Here is a 14,154-nt window from a genome sequence, read left to right as displayed (position 1 = left end):
ATTGAAGAAAATAGAGGCCTCATTAATAAAAAGGCTTCTGAGGATTAGTGGGTAGGCTTGGTCAATGTAAGCTTGGTCAATTCAGTTTTGGAGCTCTCTCTCTATTCTCTCTATCTCTCTCATACTCTTGGATACTTAGAGTTTTCATGGAGCACTCTTGGAGGAGTGTGGAATACTTGGATTTTTGGAGCAAGGAGGCAAAGGAAGAGTAGGAAAGTGCAAGAGGACATCGAGATCAACAACTACAATGGGTTTTTCTTGCAAGTACCATGTTGCATGTATGTTTTCCTCACTAGTTTTGACATGCATGGTATATGCATGTGGTTAATTAGTCATGATCTGTCACTGCCATGGAGGATTTCCTGAATTGACAGTGGATTTGCTTGACCTTGCCATTTCTTGGATAGCCATGGAGATTATGGGTTTATTTCCTTGTTTTGTTGTGGTTGGTTCTCATGTTTCCTTAGCTTGGGTTGAGTTACTAGTTCATGGAGCCTTGGTTGGACAAATTCTCTGGAGTCCTGTAACAGCTTAGGTTGAGTTATTAGTCCTAAAGCCTTGGTTGGATAAATGCTTTGGAAGCCCTATAACATCTTGGGTTGAGTTACTAGTACTAGAGCCTTGGTTGGACAAACACTTTGGAGCCCTTGAACCTTTGTTGGACAAACACTCTGGAGCCCTTGGTGGGTTGAGTTACTATTCCTTGAGCCTTTGTTAGAAAAATGCTCTGGAGCCTAGCAGTAGTTGTGGGTTGAGTAACTAGTCCTGGAGCCTTGGTTGGAAAAATGTTTTGCAACCCGAGAACAACTGTGGGTTGAATTAGTAGTCCTAGAAAATTGGTTGGGACAAACACTCTAGAGCCCTGGAAGGCTTCGATAGAGACCAATCTAATGATGGTTTTGTGATATCCAACCATGAGGTGGAATCACTGTGTGATGGGTTGAGGTGGATGGCCTCTGGAAGCCCTGGATGGTTTTTGGATTGATGTGTTCTATGAGATCCCACATTCATGCTTGGAATATGGCATAGGGATGAATGGCCGAAGAGAGATTTGGCTCAGCCATTCTACGGTCGGGTTGAACGTGGGAGTCCCATCCCGAGTTTGGATTTTTCATCATCAATGTGAGGTTATTTCTCCTTGTATTTCTATGAGTATTATGCTGGTTTATATGTGGATTATATGGCTGTGATTTCCTTGGTATTTGTGTTGTTATTTTGTTGGCTACGTATATGTTTTATGACAGTGGCTATGTATGGCTCCCATCATGTTTTTACTTGTATATGAATAAACAATGTATCTATGGCCCAATGAATGAAACTGTAGCTAAAGTGATAATGAAACAATGTCTCATAGTGAATCTCAGATAAGTATGAGAACCCTATGCTTAGATCTGTTATTTACACCTGTAGATTACATATATGACAAGTGTTTGATAGAATGTCAGTCCTAGTTGGGGATGGTCGGGCCTAGTCTTGGAGTTAGTTTTTGGTTTATTAGTCTTTTCATCATGTGTTTAATGGATTCCAGAAGTTACAACAAGTTTTGGGCAGTGGCCGAAATTCTAGGCTTGAAAAGTGCCTTAAAATCTCCAGACTGTCGCACAGGTCTACTGGAAATAGTCCCTAGAAACAAGCATGCATGCTTGTGGGAACATCCAAAGCTCTCTTGACGCTGGCATGCCCATAGCATGGGAGCATCTAGAGGTCAAGTGGCTAAAAATCTCAGTGGGACCCAAGGGTTGGTTGGAAACAAGGTTGGATTGGTTCTTGAGGGTCCTAAGGCTGATATTGAATGTTTGTATGGTGTGTTTCCATCAGTTCCACTTCTTTAATGTAACTTAGGAGGTTTAATCATATCATAGTGGCCTCTCATCATATGTTTACCCTGGCTGGTCGGTTGCTTGGGTAGACGTGGGAGGAGAGTGTTACATGCCAAAAGTATGTTGGCCCCATTGTAATATTCCTAATGGAAAATATGCAGTGATAACAAAGACATGCAATAATTTCAAAACATAAATTTACTCAGTGAACACACACAACAAAAATTCTGCCTAGAACACCAAATTGGCCAATTTTTATTAAGTATAATTGTTGGAGTACAATAGAAGATGGAAGGAATGCACCTGGGCTTGCACAAGGCAAGCTAAAGCCTTAGGTGATTAGTACAAAAGTGTCCAATGAATGTAGAAGTGTTGCTCTCCAGAAAACTACGTTGGCCCTATGTTTCTCCACTGCTAGCTGACTTCAAACAATGATTTTCCCCCTCAAAACTTCCCAGAAAATTATATAAAATTAGGGGCGGACTCCTTGCCAAAAACCCAGAAAAACCCAAAAAGGGTTTTCTCTATTTTTGACCCTCCAAATTCAACCTCCCACTGCTTGGCCCTCCTCCAAAACTAGAAATCTACACCTGTAGCTGAGTCTGTTATTTATTTCTCCCAAAATGCTAGAAATCCCCTCCAAATAAGCCTCCAACCAAAATACCAACAACCCAACTCCTTAGTCCTCAGCCCAAAACTCCCTCTGGACAACACACACTAATAATTTTGCAGTCATGTAGGGGATGACGTAGTCCTTTGAGCACATAAATCATTTTGGGTGCTATGCTCCCTTTCTTGTTCAAGACTCACTCCTCTAGGATGGTAATCGATCAAGGAATACTCCGACAACACTTCACACCCAATTCCCAACATATCTGCTCCTCCAAGACTGTGTGGCTTCCTCTACTACGTCCCTGATGAACCGTGACAATGTGATTTCCTGTAGGATATGTCGCTCTTTGTCTCCAAATGAAAAGGAATACCTTTCTAGGGTGGCACTCGATGTCTACCAAAGAAAGGGTGAGCTTCACTCCTTGGGAACCTCTTGTACTAAGAAACACATTGTAGCTCAGCTAAACAACCAAAGAAACAATGAGTTGTCAAATTGTCAAAAGGCCCCAAATGTTGCTCCTCTTCTCTTATTTATGATTGTTGGCCTTGAGTCTCATGTGGGTCCCATCTCTAATTTTGACCTTACTTACTAAAATCAAATTTCCTACCATGGGGTGTGTATTATTTGTGGGTATGTGGCCCCCACATTTCACTAAGATGCACATCGACCCACTTTTCCCAAGTTTCTTCAACATACATCTTTTGTTGATTTTGAGCCATCTGCAAGTTCTTCTTGAGATCTCGGAGAATATCCTAGATCTCTTGAACCCAATCCCTTGCCCTGGGGCCCTGCTATCTCCAAACATCATGTTAGAAAAAGAGAGTGTATCATATCCATAAAGTGCTTGAAAAGGAGACATATCGATCGACATATGATAGTGGTATTGTAGTAGAACTCTCCTAGATGAAGCCACTTGACCCATGCTCTCTGCTGGCTCATCACATAGTTGCACAGGTACCCCTCCAACCACTTGTTCATGATCTCGGTCTACCCATCTGTCTGGGGGTGATAGCTAGTGCTGGGTGTAAGCTCTATCCCCACCAGCCGAAACAACTCCTACTAGAAAGCCCCCATAAACCTATTGTCCCTGTCACTAAAAATGGTCTTGGGATGACCATGTAATCGAAAGATCTCCCAAAAGAATAAATCGGCCATCTGGGAGGTTGAAGATCTCGATGAGATGGTGAAGAAATGGGCAAACTTGGTCAATCTATTGACCACCACATAAATGCAATCTCGCCCCTGTGCAACTAGGAGCCCCGTGATAAAGTCCATGGACACACTCTCCCACTTCCTCTCCAGAATGGGAAGTGACTATAACAAACTAGATGGATGTCACAGTTCCACCTTATTCCTTAGGCAATCTACGCACTCCTGCATGTGTCTCAACACATCTCCCTTGAGCCCCCACCATGAAAATCTCTCTCTAATAGCACGATATGTCTTGAGGAAGCTCGGGTGTCCTCCTAGGGGGAATCGTGAGCTACCTGCATAATACTCTCTTTAAGTTGAGATCATGGCACCAAATATATCCTACTTTTGTAGTAGATCAGTCATCCATAACCCAAAATCTGTTATCCCTGTGGGTGCCATCCAAAATATTGCAAGCCTTCCTGTATTTGGAGTATTCAATCAAGAGTTGAGCCTTCCAGTCATGCGTAAGGTCTATCAGAGATAGTACTACAGGCCTCCTAGAGATGGCATCTTCCCCCATGTTATGCTTTCCCTTCACATACTTGATCTCAAAATCGTAAGCCTGGATCTTACTAACACATTTCTGATGTCTCTCCTCTAATGATGTTGCTCCATGAAAAATTGAATATTGTTATGTACAGTCTTCACCTTGAACCGGTTGCCCACCAAATACTGCCTAAATTTGGCCAGTGCATGCATCACAACCAACATCACCTTGTCATACACCAAGTACAACCACTCATGGGGTACCATCTTCCTATTCTCGCATGCAATAGGATGGCCTCCCTATGTCAACACAGCCCCATCTCCCTCACCTGGAGCATAACACTCCAACATAAAGGACCGCATGAAATCTGGTAAAGCTAAGACATGACAATTGCTCATAACCTTCTTGAAGCACTCAAAGGCTTCATGTGCCACCTGCGTCCACTCAAAAGCTCCCCTTTTCACTAGATCGTTGAGGGGCACTACAAGATGTGAGAATCTCGTCACGAATCTCCTATAGTACGTGCAAATTCCCAGGAACCCCCTCAACTATGTCACATTCCTGGTTGTGGGCCAATCCAGTATGGCTCTGATATTCTCTTGGTGTACCTTCACTCCATCCTCCCCAATCATATTCCCAAGGTACAACATCTCTGTTAGACCAATTTCACATTTGGGCATCTTCGCATACAATTGCTGTTCCTCAAGTATGCGAAGCACTACCTCCAAGTGTTGAAGGTGCTCCTCCCAAGTCCAACTATAAATGAGTATGTCGTCAAAGAGAAAAAGGACAAAATGCCTCAACTACCCACAAAACACATGGTTCATGCATGACTGGAATGTAGCTAGAGTGTTGGTTATCCAAAAGGGCATCACCAAAAGCTCGAAATGTCCATAGTGGCAACAAAAGGCAGTCTTAGGGATGTCTTGCTCCCTTACCTGGATCTGATGATATCCCGAGTGCAGATCTATCTTAGAGAAGTATTTTCCCCCTCTAAGCTTATCCATCAACTCATCAATGCGTGGGATGGTATATTTGTTCTTCAGACCTGTAGTCAATACACATGCGTAGTGTCCCATCCTTCTTCTTCACTAGCACCATGGAAGAAGCAAAGGGAATCTAGCTAGGCCTGATGTGACCCAACAAATTCTAGATGGCCCGCTCTATCTCATCCCTATAGGCCTTTGGGTGCCTATATGGGGTGGTGATGACTGCGTTCACTCCATCCTCCAACTCAATAGTGTGCTCAAACCCACGATCTAGTGGTCTGCCTGGTGGGATATCCCCAAAAACCCCTTCGTTCCTCTCCAACAAGGCAAATGTGTTTGGAAGCACAAGATGTTTCGGAGCCCCTATCTACGAGATCCTTAACTCAACTACCCACTCAATGTCTCCATGTCGTAGATCTTCCTCCATCCGGTGAGCTAAAACTGTCTGTGGTGGATAAGAGTGCATTCCCCTCAATAACACTAGTTTCCCATCTAGCCCCATAAACTCCATCTCCAGCTTATACCAGTTAATGGTGACCCTCCCCAATGAATACAACCACTGGACACCCAACACCACATTGGTGTTTGGGACATCAACTATAAAAATGTGATCAACGAGCGAGTAGTTCCCTATCCTCACAGTCAGTCTGAGAACATACTTTGTGCACTGCATGGTCTGGTCTCCTAGCACCATCACAAAGAACCCCTCAAATGTCTCTATTTGGAATCCCCTAAGCTCCACCATCTGAGCATCAATAAAGTTGTGGGTGGCCTCACTATCCACTACACTAGTAGAAAATGATGAAATTAGTGACTAGGTGACTAAAAAGGTTCGTCATCGCAATTATTTCAAGTGAATTACTACTAAATTTGAGCAATTTTAAGTGACCAAACTAAAAATGACTAACTTAAATGACTAATTTAGTTTAGGGATAAAATATATGACTAGATAATAAGTGACCAAACTAAAAGCAACTAACTGAAATGACTAATTTAGTCCAGGACTAAAATATATGACTAGATAATAAGTGAAAAAATTAATAATGATTAATGTAAATGACTACTATAGTCCAAGAATAAAAATATGACCAAATAATAAGTACAACAAGTATATGAATTAGTCATTTATGCTAGTAATTTTTAATTGTGTCACTCCGGCAATGGAGAAATACAATTTTGATATTAAAGTGTTTCATTTCACTAAAGGGGTTTATGAATACATCTGCAATGTTAAAATTTAGAGACAAGGGGGTCTCTAAATCCATATATAATGTTAAAATTATGAATACCCTTTTGTCTCTAAATTTTAACACTGTAGATGGATTCAGATATTCTCAACATCAATTTGACCTTCCTTCACCGTTGGGGTAAGGCTCTTGGCCTTCACCAGATCATCCAAGGAGGGCAAGGCCAATGGCACTTGAGATGAAAGAAAATAAATAAAATAAATCAGAGAAAGTTGTAACTTCTGCAACTTCTTAAAACCATAAGAAATTCATAACACATTGCATATCTTTCTCTGATCTCTAGGATGAAAGGGAAACTAAACTCAAAGCTAGAGAACCCCAAGAAGAGTTTTGCGGCCCCTCACAAATGGGCTCGAGCCTTGGGCTGTCCAAAACTAGAGGCCTCGAACAATGCACAATTGGAGTAGGGGTTAGGGCCTCTAAATCGCTAGATGACTACCTTATCAAATTATTAACTTTGCTTTCTAAAGATCTAGTAGGCCTGAAAATTGAGGCATGGTTACCTTTTGATATAACTTCCAAATGTGAATGGATAAAATCCTTGCGCTAACCCAAATTTGTTGAAAACCCCCTCCTCCAATGCATAATCCACCAACTCCTCCTTCATGTGGGTCTGATAGTAAGAAACCAACATCTCATCTAAAAAAACATATTTGATGGGTAGTTGTGTTCAAAGGGTTTATCATGGCGACGACCTTTGTACTTAAAAAATATACATCACGTGAAGAAAAATATCATGGTTATCATTTAATCTTATTTTTCATTTTGACAAGGATATCAGAGCCTGACATTGTCCAAAGCCCATTCACTCTTCGTCAAAACTACATCTCACTCTAGTCAGAAATTCCACACCCCTTTCTCTGCCTACAATTTTTCCATGGGCCTATAGGGTTTCTCCATAATTATTGAATTCCTCTCCCATGGTAGAGATGTTGTGATGTCCTCTTTAACATTTTGACTTCATTAAAATGAAAAAAATAAAAATAAAAAATTATAACTATAATTATAATTAATAATTAAACCAATCTAGATCCATCTTAATTCTAGATCTACGAAGCACCAAGTTGGAGGAATGGAATATCTTTCTTAAGATGCAAACTATTTTAGAGTGAAAAGAGATTTGATCCCTCTTGGTACAAAGTTAAAATGGATCTAGACTGGACATATACAATGAAAAAAATAAAATAAAAAATTGAGAAAAAAAAGCTTGCAAATTCAACTAGCTTTCTTTTTTAAAAATATTAAAACATTTATAACCTTTGATAACTTAAAAAAAATCAAAATAATTATTATATTCAAATAATTTTTTTGTACATTTCTGAAAGAAGATTGGTTGATTGTGAAATCAATGTGGAGCCAAAAAATAAAAAAATACATGAAGCTATTGTTATTCTAGGGGCTACAATGTCGCTCTATCAGCCACTATAACCAAGAAACATCAATACCACAGTGCAACATAAACCATACATTTTCTCTTTGTAGCATTCAAAAAAATTATTTAATGTCTTCACTGTAGCTTAGCCTAGACACGGTCATAATCCTAAAACCATGATTGATGAAAATAAAAGGTTTGTTTCTGTCAGGATTCTTTGATCCCCCAAGTGTCTTCTTGCAGCTCCAAGCCACCTTTGGATAGATTATCAACTTGATTGTTATTTTCCTTGTATTCACAAATGAAAGTGAGGTGAATAAAAAAAGATTTCAATTTCTTGATGTCTTGTAAGTCTGAAACAAGGGTTGTAACAAGAATTTTCTTCGCTCAACATCTCCTTTCATCCATGGGGACACGAGGAGGGAATCCCGTAGGACTTGTATTTGTGAAATTACTTTTTCAAGAGCAAGTAGTAGAACCAATGTAGGGGCAATGAATTCACTATGGTTGTTTGCAGGATGGCTAGTATTGGATTTGAAGTTGAGGAGTGATTTTGTGTGAGGTAGAGTAAGCTCCATGCTCTTCTTCCAAGTGAGTATTTTTGGAGTGCTCCATCAACATATACCCATGGAATTTGAGTGTTTATGTTCCTATCAGAGGTTTGAGCATGATGAGGGGTGGAGAGAATTGGGGAAAAGTGCTTAAGATATTTAGACTTTGGAAAGTGCACTTGAAGGGTAGAGTGTCCTTGTTCTCAATTTTTATTTTTATTTTCATTTCTTTGTAGCCAGACAACCTAGGCCAAGGTGATAGGAAAACCTTTGTAAACTTTGAAAACATGGTTGAATGCCTTGAAATTATCCATTCAAGGATTATTCCTTTGGGGTTACCAGATCATAATCCCATCATCTTACATTGGTGGGCTTACAATGAATGGCAAGGTTTCCCTTTAAGTTTAATCACCATTGGTTAAAAATACTTGGATTTGATACAATGGATCACACAATTTGGGCATGAGGCTTTGATCCTTTGATCACCTCTCCCCTCGAACTTATTGGGCATAAGCTCCAAACACTCAAGGAGACTGTTTGTAACTAGGTTTAGATTCAGAAAAAGAGGCGTATAAAAGAAATTGAAGAGATCAATTTGAAACTCAGTGTTATGGCATCTCCATCCCATAAATATTATTTCGCAGTAGCTCAACACTTGGAGGAGGAATGGCAGTTGAAGATTTAGCCCATTTAGATCATTGGGGGAGACAAGAATACACAATTCATTCATAATTATGCCTCTAAGAGAAGGCAAGAACACCATATGGGAAATTATGGATATCAATGGAAAATGTTTATCGTCCTTGAAGGAAATACAAGTGTAGGGTATGGAATATTTTTGGGCACAATATCGTGAGTGCCTTCCTAAGGCGGGCGTGTGAAATTCCAAAAAAATATTTTGTTTGAGTTGGGAATTCTTACAGAGATATAAATGATCTTTGTAACACAATGAATCAATTTTCCAAAGAAATGTATCAGATGTATTGGGATCTTGCTACAACTTTTAAATGAGTGTCCATACCTCTTCGTCATTCTTCCATTCATCCCTTGCTTCAATTATTCAATCAGGTTCGATACTATAAATCACACAGAACAATTCTTCCACATCCTCATCCTTTCTTGAGAGTGCATATGTAACAACATTTTGCTTCCTTTTTTTGTAGATGATTTCAAAGTCATAACCAAACATATTTGAGACCCATTTTTTTTGCTCTTCCAAAGATAATCTTTGTTCCAAAAAGTATTTAAGACTGTTGTGATCATTTTTTTACCTTGAAGTGTCTTCCCATTATGTAAGGTCGCTATTTTTAAGTTGTTCATTTACCAAATCAATTTGGATTAGAGTTTTAAATTTGCTGAATATGTAAGCGGATTGGAATTTCTCTTTAGTGGAAGACTGCCTTCGATATTGGATTATATATAACATCTTGGTACTCTTCCATTATATATAATGTGGATTATTTGGAGGAGTCACAATTCTTTAATATTTGTGAACATTAATCCTATTATTTGGAGTCGGTGCATTAGGATTGTATCATTTTACATAGATGCAAGGTTTGGAGGCAAATTATCATCTGTGAGACATATCTCTCATATAATATTTTGTGTGGGTTTTTTGATGGACCCACGAAGGAGGTGATGTGCGAATGCGGTGCATACATATCCTTTTTACTGGGTACAATGTATCATTTTAGTTGGAATGGTGACAAGGGATCTAATACCTACAAAAAAGTTTTTTCTCTCTGAGGATTATTATATTGTGCTCAAAGGTTTGATATTGAGATGTTGGAGGTATTCGGTGACTCCTAGATGGTGCTAGATTGGGCAACAAAAAATAAATCTTTCAATACACCTATTGTATACAACTAGATGAGGAGGATCCGAGTGACTATTAAACAATTCAAGGAGGTGAAGTTTTCTAATACACAGAGAATTCAATATTGTTGCTGACAAGCTATCAAAAGATGGTCTCAAGCTGCCATTTGGTGAGATATACTATACATACTTTATAAAAAACAATATACAATGAAGAGGTTAATTCTCATATATATGATTCATTCAGTGCTTCTCATTCGATGATTTCATTCTGGAGGTGCTTTTTGTTGACACGGTTTATGATCTCATTTTCTACACTTCTTTACATCTAGCAAGATGGTCTTTTAGGAATATTCACATAGGGATGCTGATGATCTCTCTTGGATCAATTTTATGCTTTGGGGCTTTTAGTTTTGATGGATATATTTATCTTTTGGATAGTGTACATGTTTTTATGTTAGGTTTGCAACTCATAATATCTTAGCATATCTAATTTGTTGGCCTTAGATACTATCTTTATAACTCTCTGATCTTAGATAAGATGTTTTGACGATTTTTGTAGATTTTTGAAATGTAGCTATTCTGTAAGGCATTTATTGATACTTATATGGTTACATATTGACTTATGGGCTATGTAAACAATGAGTTATTGCATCGAGAGATGCTCTCCAACCAGTATGATAGATATGTTGTAATGTAAAGTTTAACATTTTGACTAAGTCAAATTACATAAAAATAAAAATTAAATAAAAACATTAATGTAATGTAAATAAAAATTAAAATAACCCTATAAAATTAAAATAATAATAAAAATAAAAATGGCCCATGGTATTACTCCATGGTACTGACCCATGGTATGGTATTCATATAAAATATAAGGGGGCAAATTAAACCAACCTACATCCATCTTAACACCAAGGGGAGAGGGATCAAATCTATTGATTTGCAAACCTCATTTATAGTGAAAAGAGATTTGATCCCTCTTAAAGCTTGGTAGATTGGAAGTTAAAATGGATCTAGGAAATATTGTTGATTATTTATAGTTTATTTTTTTTGTAAAGAGAACACTAACAATATCCTTTTGAGATCATTTTGATGTCCAGTCACTTTAACACATCATACTTTACCCCTAGGTCTGAACCCTCCTCATCAATACACCAAAATAAGTTCCACTTGTTATGCCTACTTTAACAATGAAGATAGGGGTGGCCTTGAAATTTAATTTATCCTTTGTTGTGGTTTAAACTAAAGTCCTTATGGACTGTATAGGAAGTTCTTTCATCTTGTGCCTTTGCCTTCCCATATTTATCCCAACTTTTCATTATCCAGCCTAGTTGCCCCACTTCTTGTCGATCCCCAAGTTTTTTTTTTATGTAGAGAGCGATTCGACTTGAATTGAACATGGGAACAATCTTTAAACACTCATGATAGGAAGAGGCGAGTGCAGCTATCTACTTCCCCAGCCATAAGGGAGAGGCAAACCATCAAATGAGAACATTTTTTAAATGAAGTTCAACTCAACTTGGCCTAGGCATTCTACTTCAAAATAAGATTAATGGCATGGCACCTAGCCTCATGTATATGCATTCTCGTGAAGTAATCGACATTGCTCCAATGCATTCTCAATTCTTACACCCTATCTATCATAAAGGCATCAATCATTGAAAGAGACACAAATCTATTATATCCCACCCACAATCACAGCATCATAGGTAGAGGGAAAGGTGTGGAAGGTAGAAAAACATTCAGTTGATTAAGTTGATCCAATAGCAGTAGCTCCAATAGGGCCTGGGGGTTCACGGTGTTGCTTTACCATAGATGCGCCCAGCCAGGGGAAGCCTACGCGCTTTAGTTGTTGACTCAAAGACCTGCACAAAGACATTGCGCATTGAATATCTTGATTGTATGGATTATCGAAGCACTATCCACGCCTCATGAATTCTGAGCACAGGCGTATGGGGTTCAAAACCTAGAACACGAGATTCCGTCTGAAGCAGGTATAGAAACTCTTGTAACCCCAATGCTTTGTTTGAATTGAAGTTTATCTCTTATGAGCAGTAGTCGCCATTGCACAATAACCTTAATCCTTCATCTAAATGGATGTTTCATTACACAATAACCCTAATCTATCATCTAAAATGGAAGCTTCATCATTCATCTAAAATGGAAGCTTCATTACACAATACCCTTGATCCATTATCCTTTTATTCTTCCTTATGGAATTCCATGGTGCCCCCTTCGATGAAGCCCTTGTTTCACTCGCCACTGCCTCCTCGAGCCCCCAAAGAGCCTAGTTTGGACCCCTCTCAGTGGATGCTCGTAAATAAGAAAAAATCATTGCTAACCCTGCTTTATCTACATATCGCTATCATTTTTCTTGTTCTAATTGTTTCACCTTAGTTTGGGGTTTATTCATTGTCACTATGGATGGATTGTAAAAAATAGAATCGTACTTCCTTCGAATTGTTCTTTTGTTAACCCTTGCCCTGGGTTCGTTCGATCTAGCTTTGGTGAGTTTGGGAGCTTCCCTTTCTTTCGAATGGATTGAATTGGCACAACACTTGGTTTGGGAAGTGGATTTGAAGTTAGATAATTAGAATCTATAAACTGGTAAAGGGCCAAATCAATTATAAATCCAACATAGATCACTAAAAAATGAAACATTTAGAATACCCAAATCAAACACTTAATATATCGATTCCATTTAGATATTAGAAAGTATGAGAACCACAAATATATCGATTCCATTCAGACAATTATAAGTATGAGAACCATGAATTTGTTATTTGGGATGGACAATACCAAAAGAAACGCTTAATGTATCACTTCGATTGGCCATAAAAAGTGAGAGGATTATGAATTTGGTATTGAAGAGGGAGATTACTGAGTGACCATCACAGTGTTTGGTGTGGTGGAGGGATGTGAGTGCACTAATGGGATGGTCAGTGTAAGACAAGGCTACATTCATGCATTCATTCAGTCTTGACACCTTGTTTTTGAAGGGGAGGAATAGTGTACGATCATGGATTCCAAAATGTGTGACACTGAGACTGCATGCACACTTATTTTATATTAAAACGCTCAAAGGCCTCCATTTTTCCTTCCTGGGATGACTAATCATTTCCAAACAAAATTTAAAAAATGACTACAAACTAAATTGTCTTCTCAGTGCGTTGTGTAGGCACAAGTAGGTGAAAGCAACAGTGGAATTGCTCGATAGAATGAAGGTGAGGATCACCCTGGATACTGACACATATGTGTTGCTACTAGAGGGACGAGAGATCATAGGTGATGTGAATAATGCTAGAATCACCTTTGGAGAAATGGTCAGCCGCATCGGATGGTTGTCGAACAACATATCGGCTTATAATGCCTTATTGAGCATTTTGGTCAGTGGCTCTTGATTTGAAGAGGCATCGAGGTATCTGGCCATGATGAGTAATAGGAAGTGTTTTCCCAATCTAGACTTCTTCCAAAATACACTGCAAATCCTTTATGAGGGAAAATGGTATTGTCCTTGATTCTCCCACTTATTCTTGCAGTGCAATCCCGATGCAAGTAGATTTTGTTGACCTTTTGTTGGATGAGATGGTTTTTAATGGTGTATTTCCTGATTTTAAGACTTACAATACCATTTTTGAAGGCCTTTGTCACTACCCACAAGGTGGAGGAGGGATCGAAAAAAGGTGGAGGAGGGATCAAGCATTTTTCGAGAAATGACTAAGAATGAATTTTTTCCTCTCTATGATAATTATGTTATGGCAATAAAAATCTATCTTGAAGCAGATGATCCAGAGATGGTTGTAATGATGTGGAAACACATTATATAGAAGGCCATTTTCCCAAAATCAAATTGTGTTGCTATATTAATTGATTGGTTTTGTGACCCAGGAAGATCATTAGAAGCAATAAAGTATTATATGGAGAAATTTCCAGAAGAGTGCAATTACCTGTTGAAACTACAACAAAGTTGAAGAAGGAATTGAGTCAAGCAGGTAAGCAAGATGCATATGCCCAACTTGAAAAAAAAAAGTATTTAAAGTCAGACCAAGTAATTACTTTTTAA

General features: G+C 38.7%; 1 pseudogene; it reads left to right on the top strand.

Moving 5' to 3' along the window:
- The first annotated feature begins 13,246 nt into the window (after positions 1–13,246).
- On the top strand, positions 13,247–14,154 carry LOC149189855 (pentatricopeptide repeat-containing protein At5g15010, mitochondrial-like; annotated as a pseudogene).

The sequence above is a fragment of the Pinus tabuliformis genome, chromosome 3_1 (assembly GCF_031772625.1).
Source record: "Pinus tabuliformis cultivar Carrire ecotype Pingquan chromosome 3_1, CPIR1, whole genome shotgun sequence".
NCBI classification, from domain to species: Eukaryota; Viridiplantae; Streptophyta; class Pinopsida; order Pinales; family Pinaceae; genus Pinus; species Pinus tabuliformis.
This window is presented reverse-complemented; position numbering and strand designations above follow the sequence as displayed.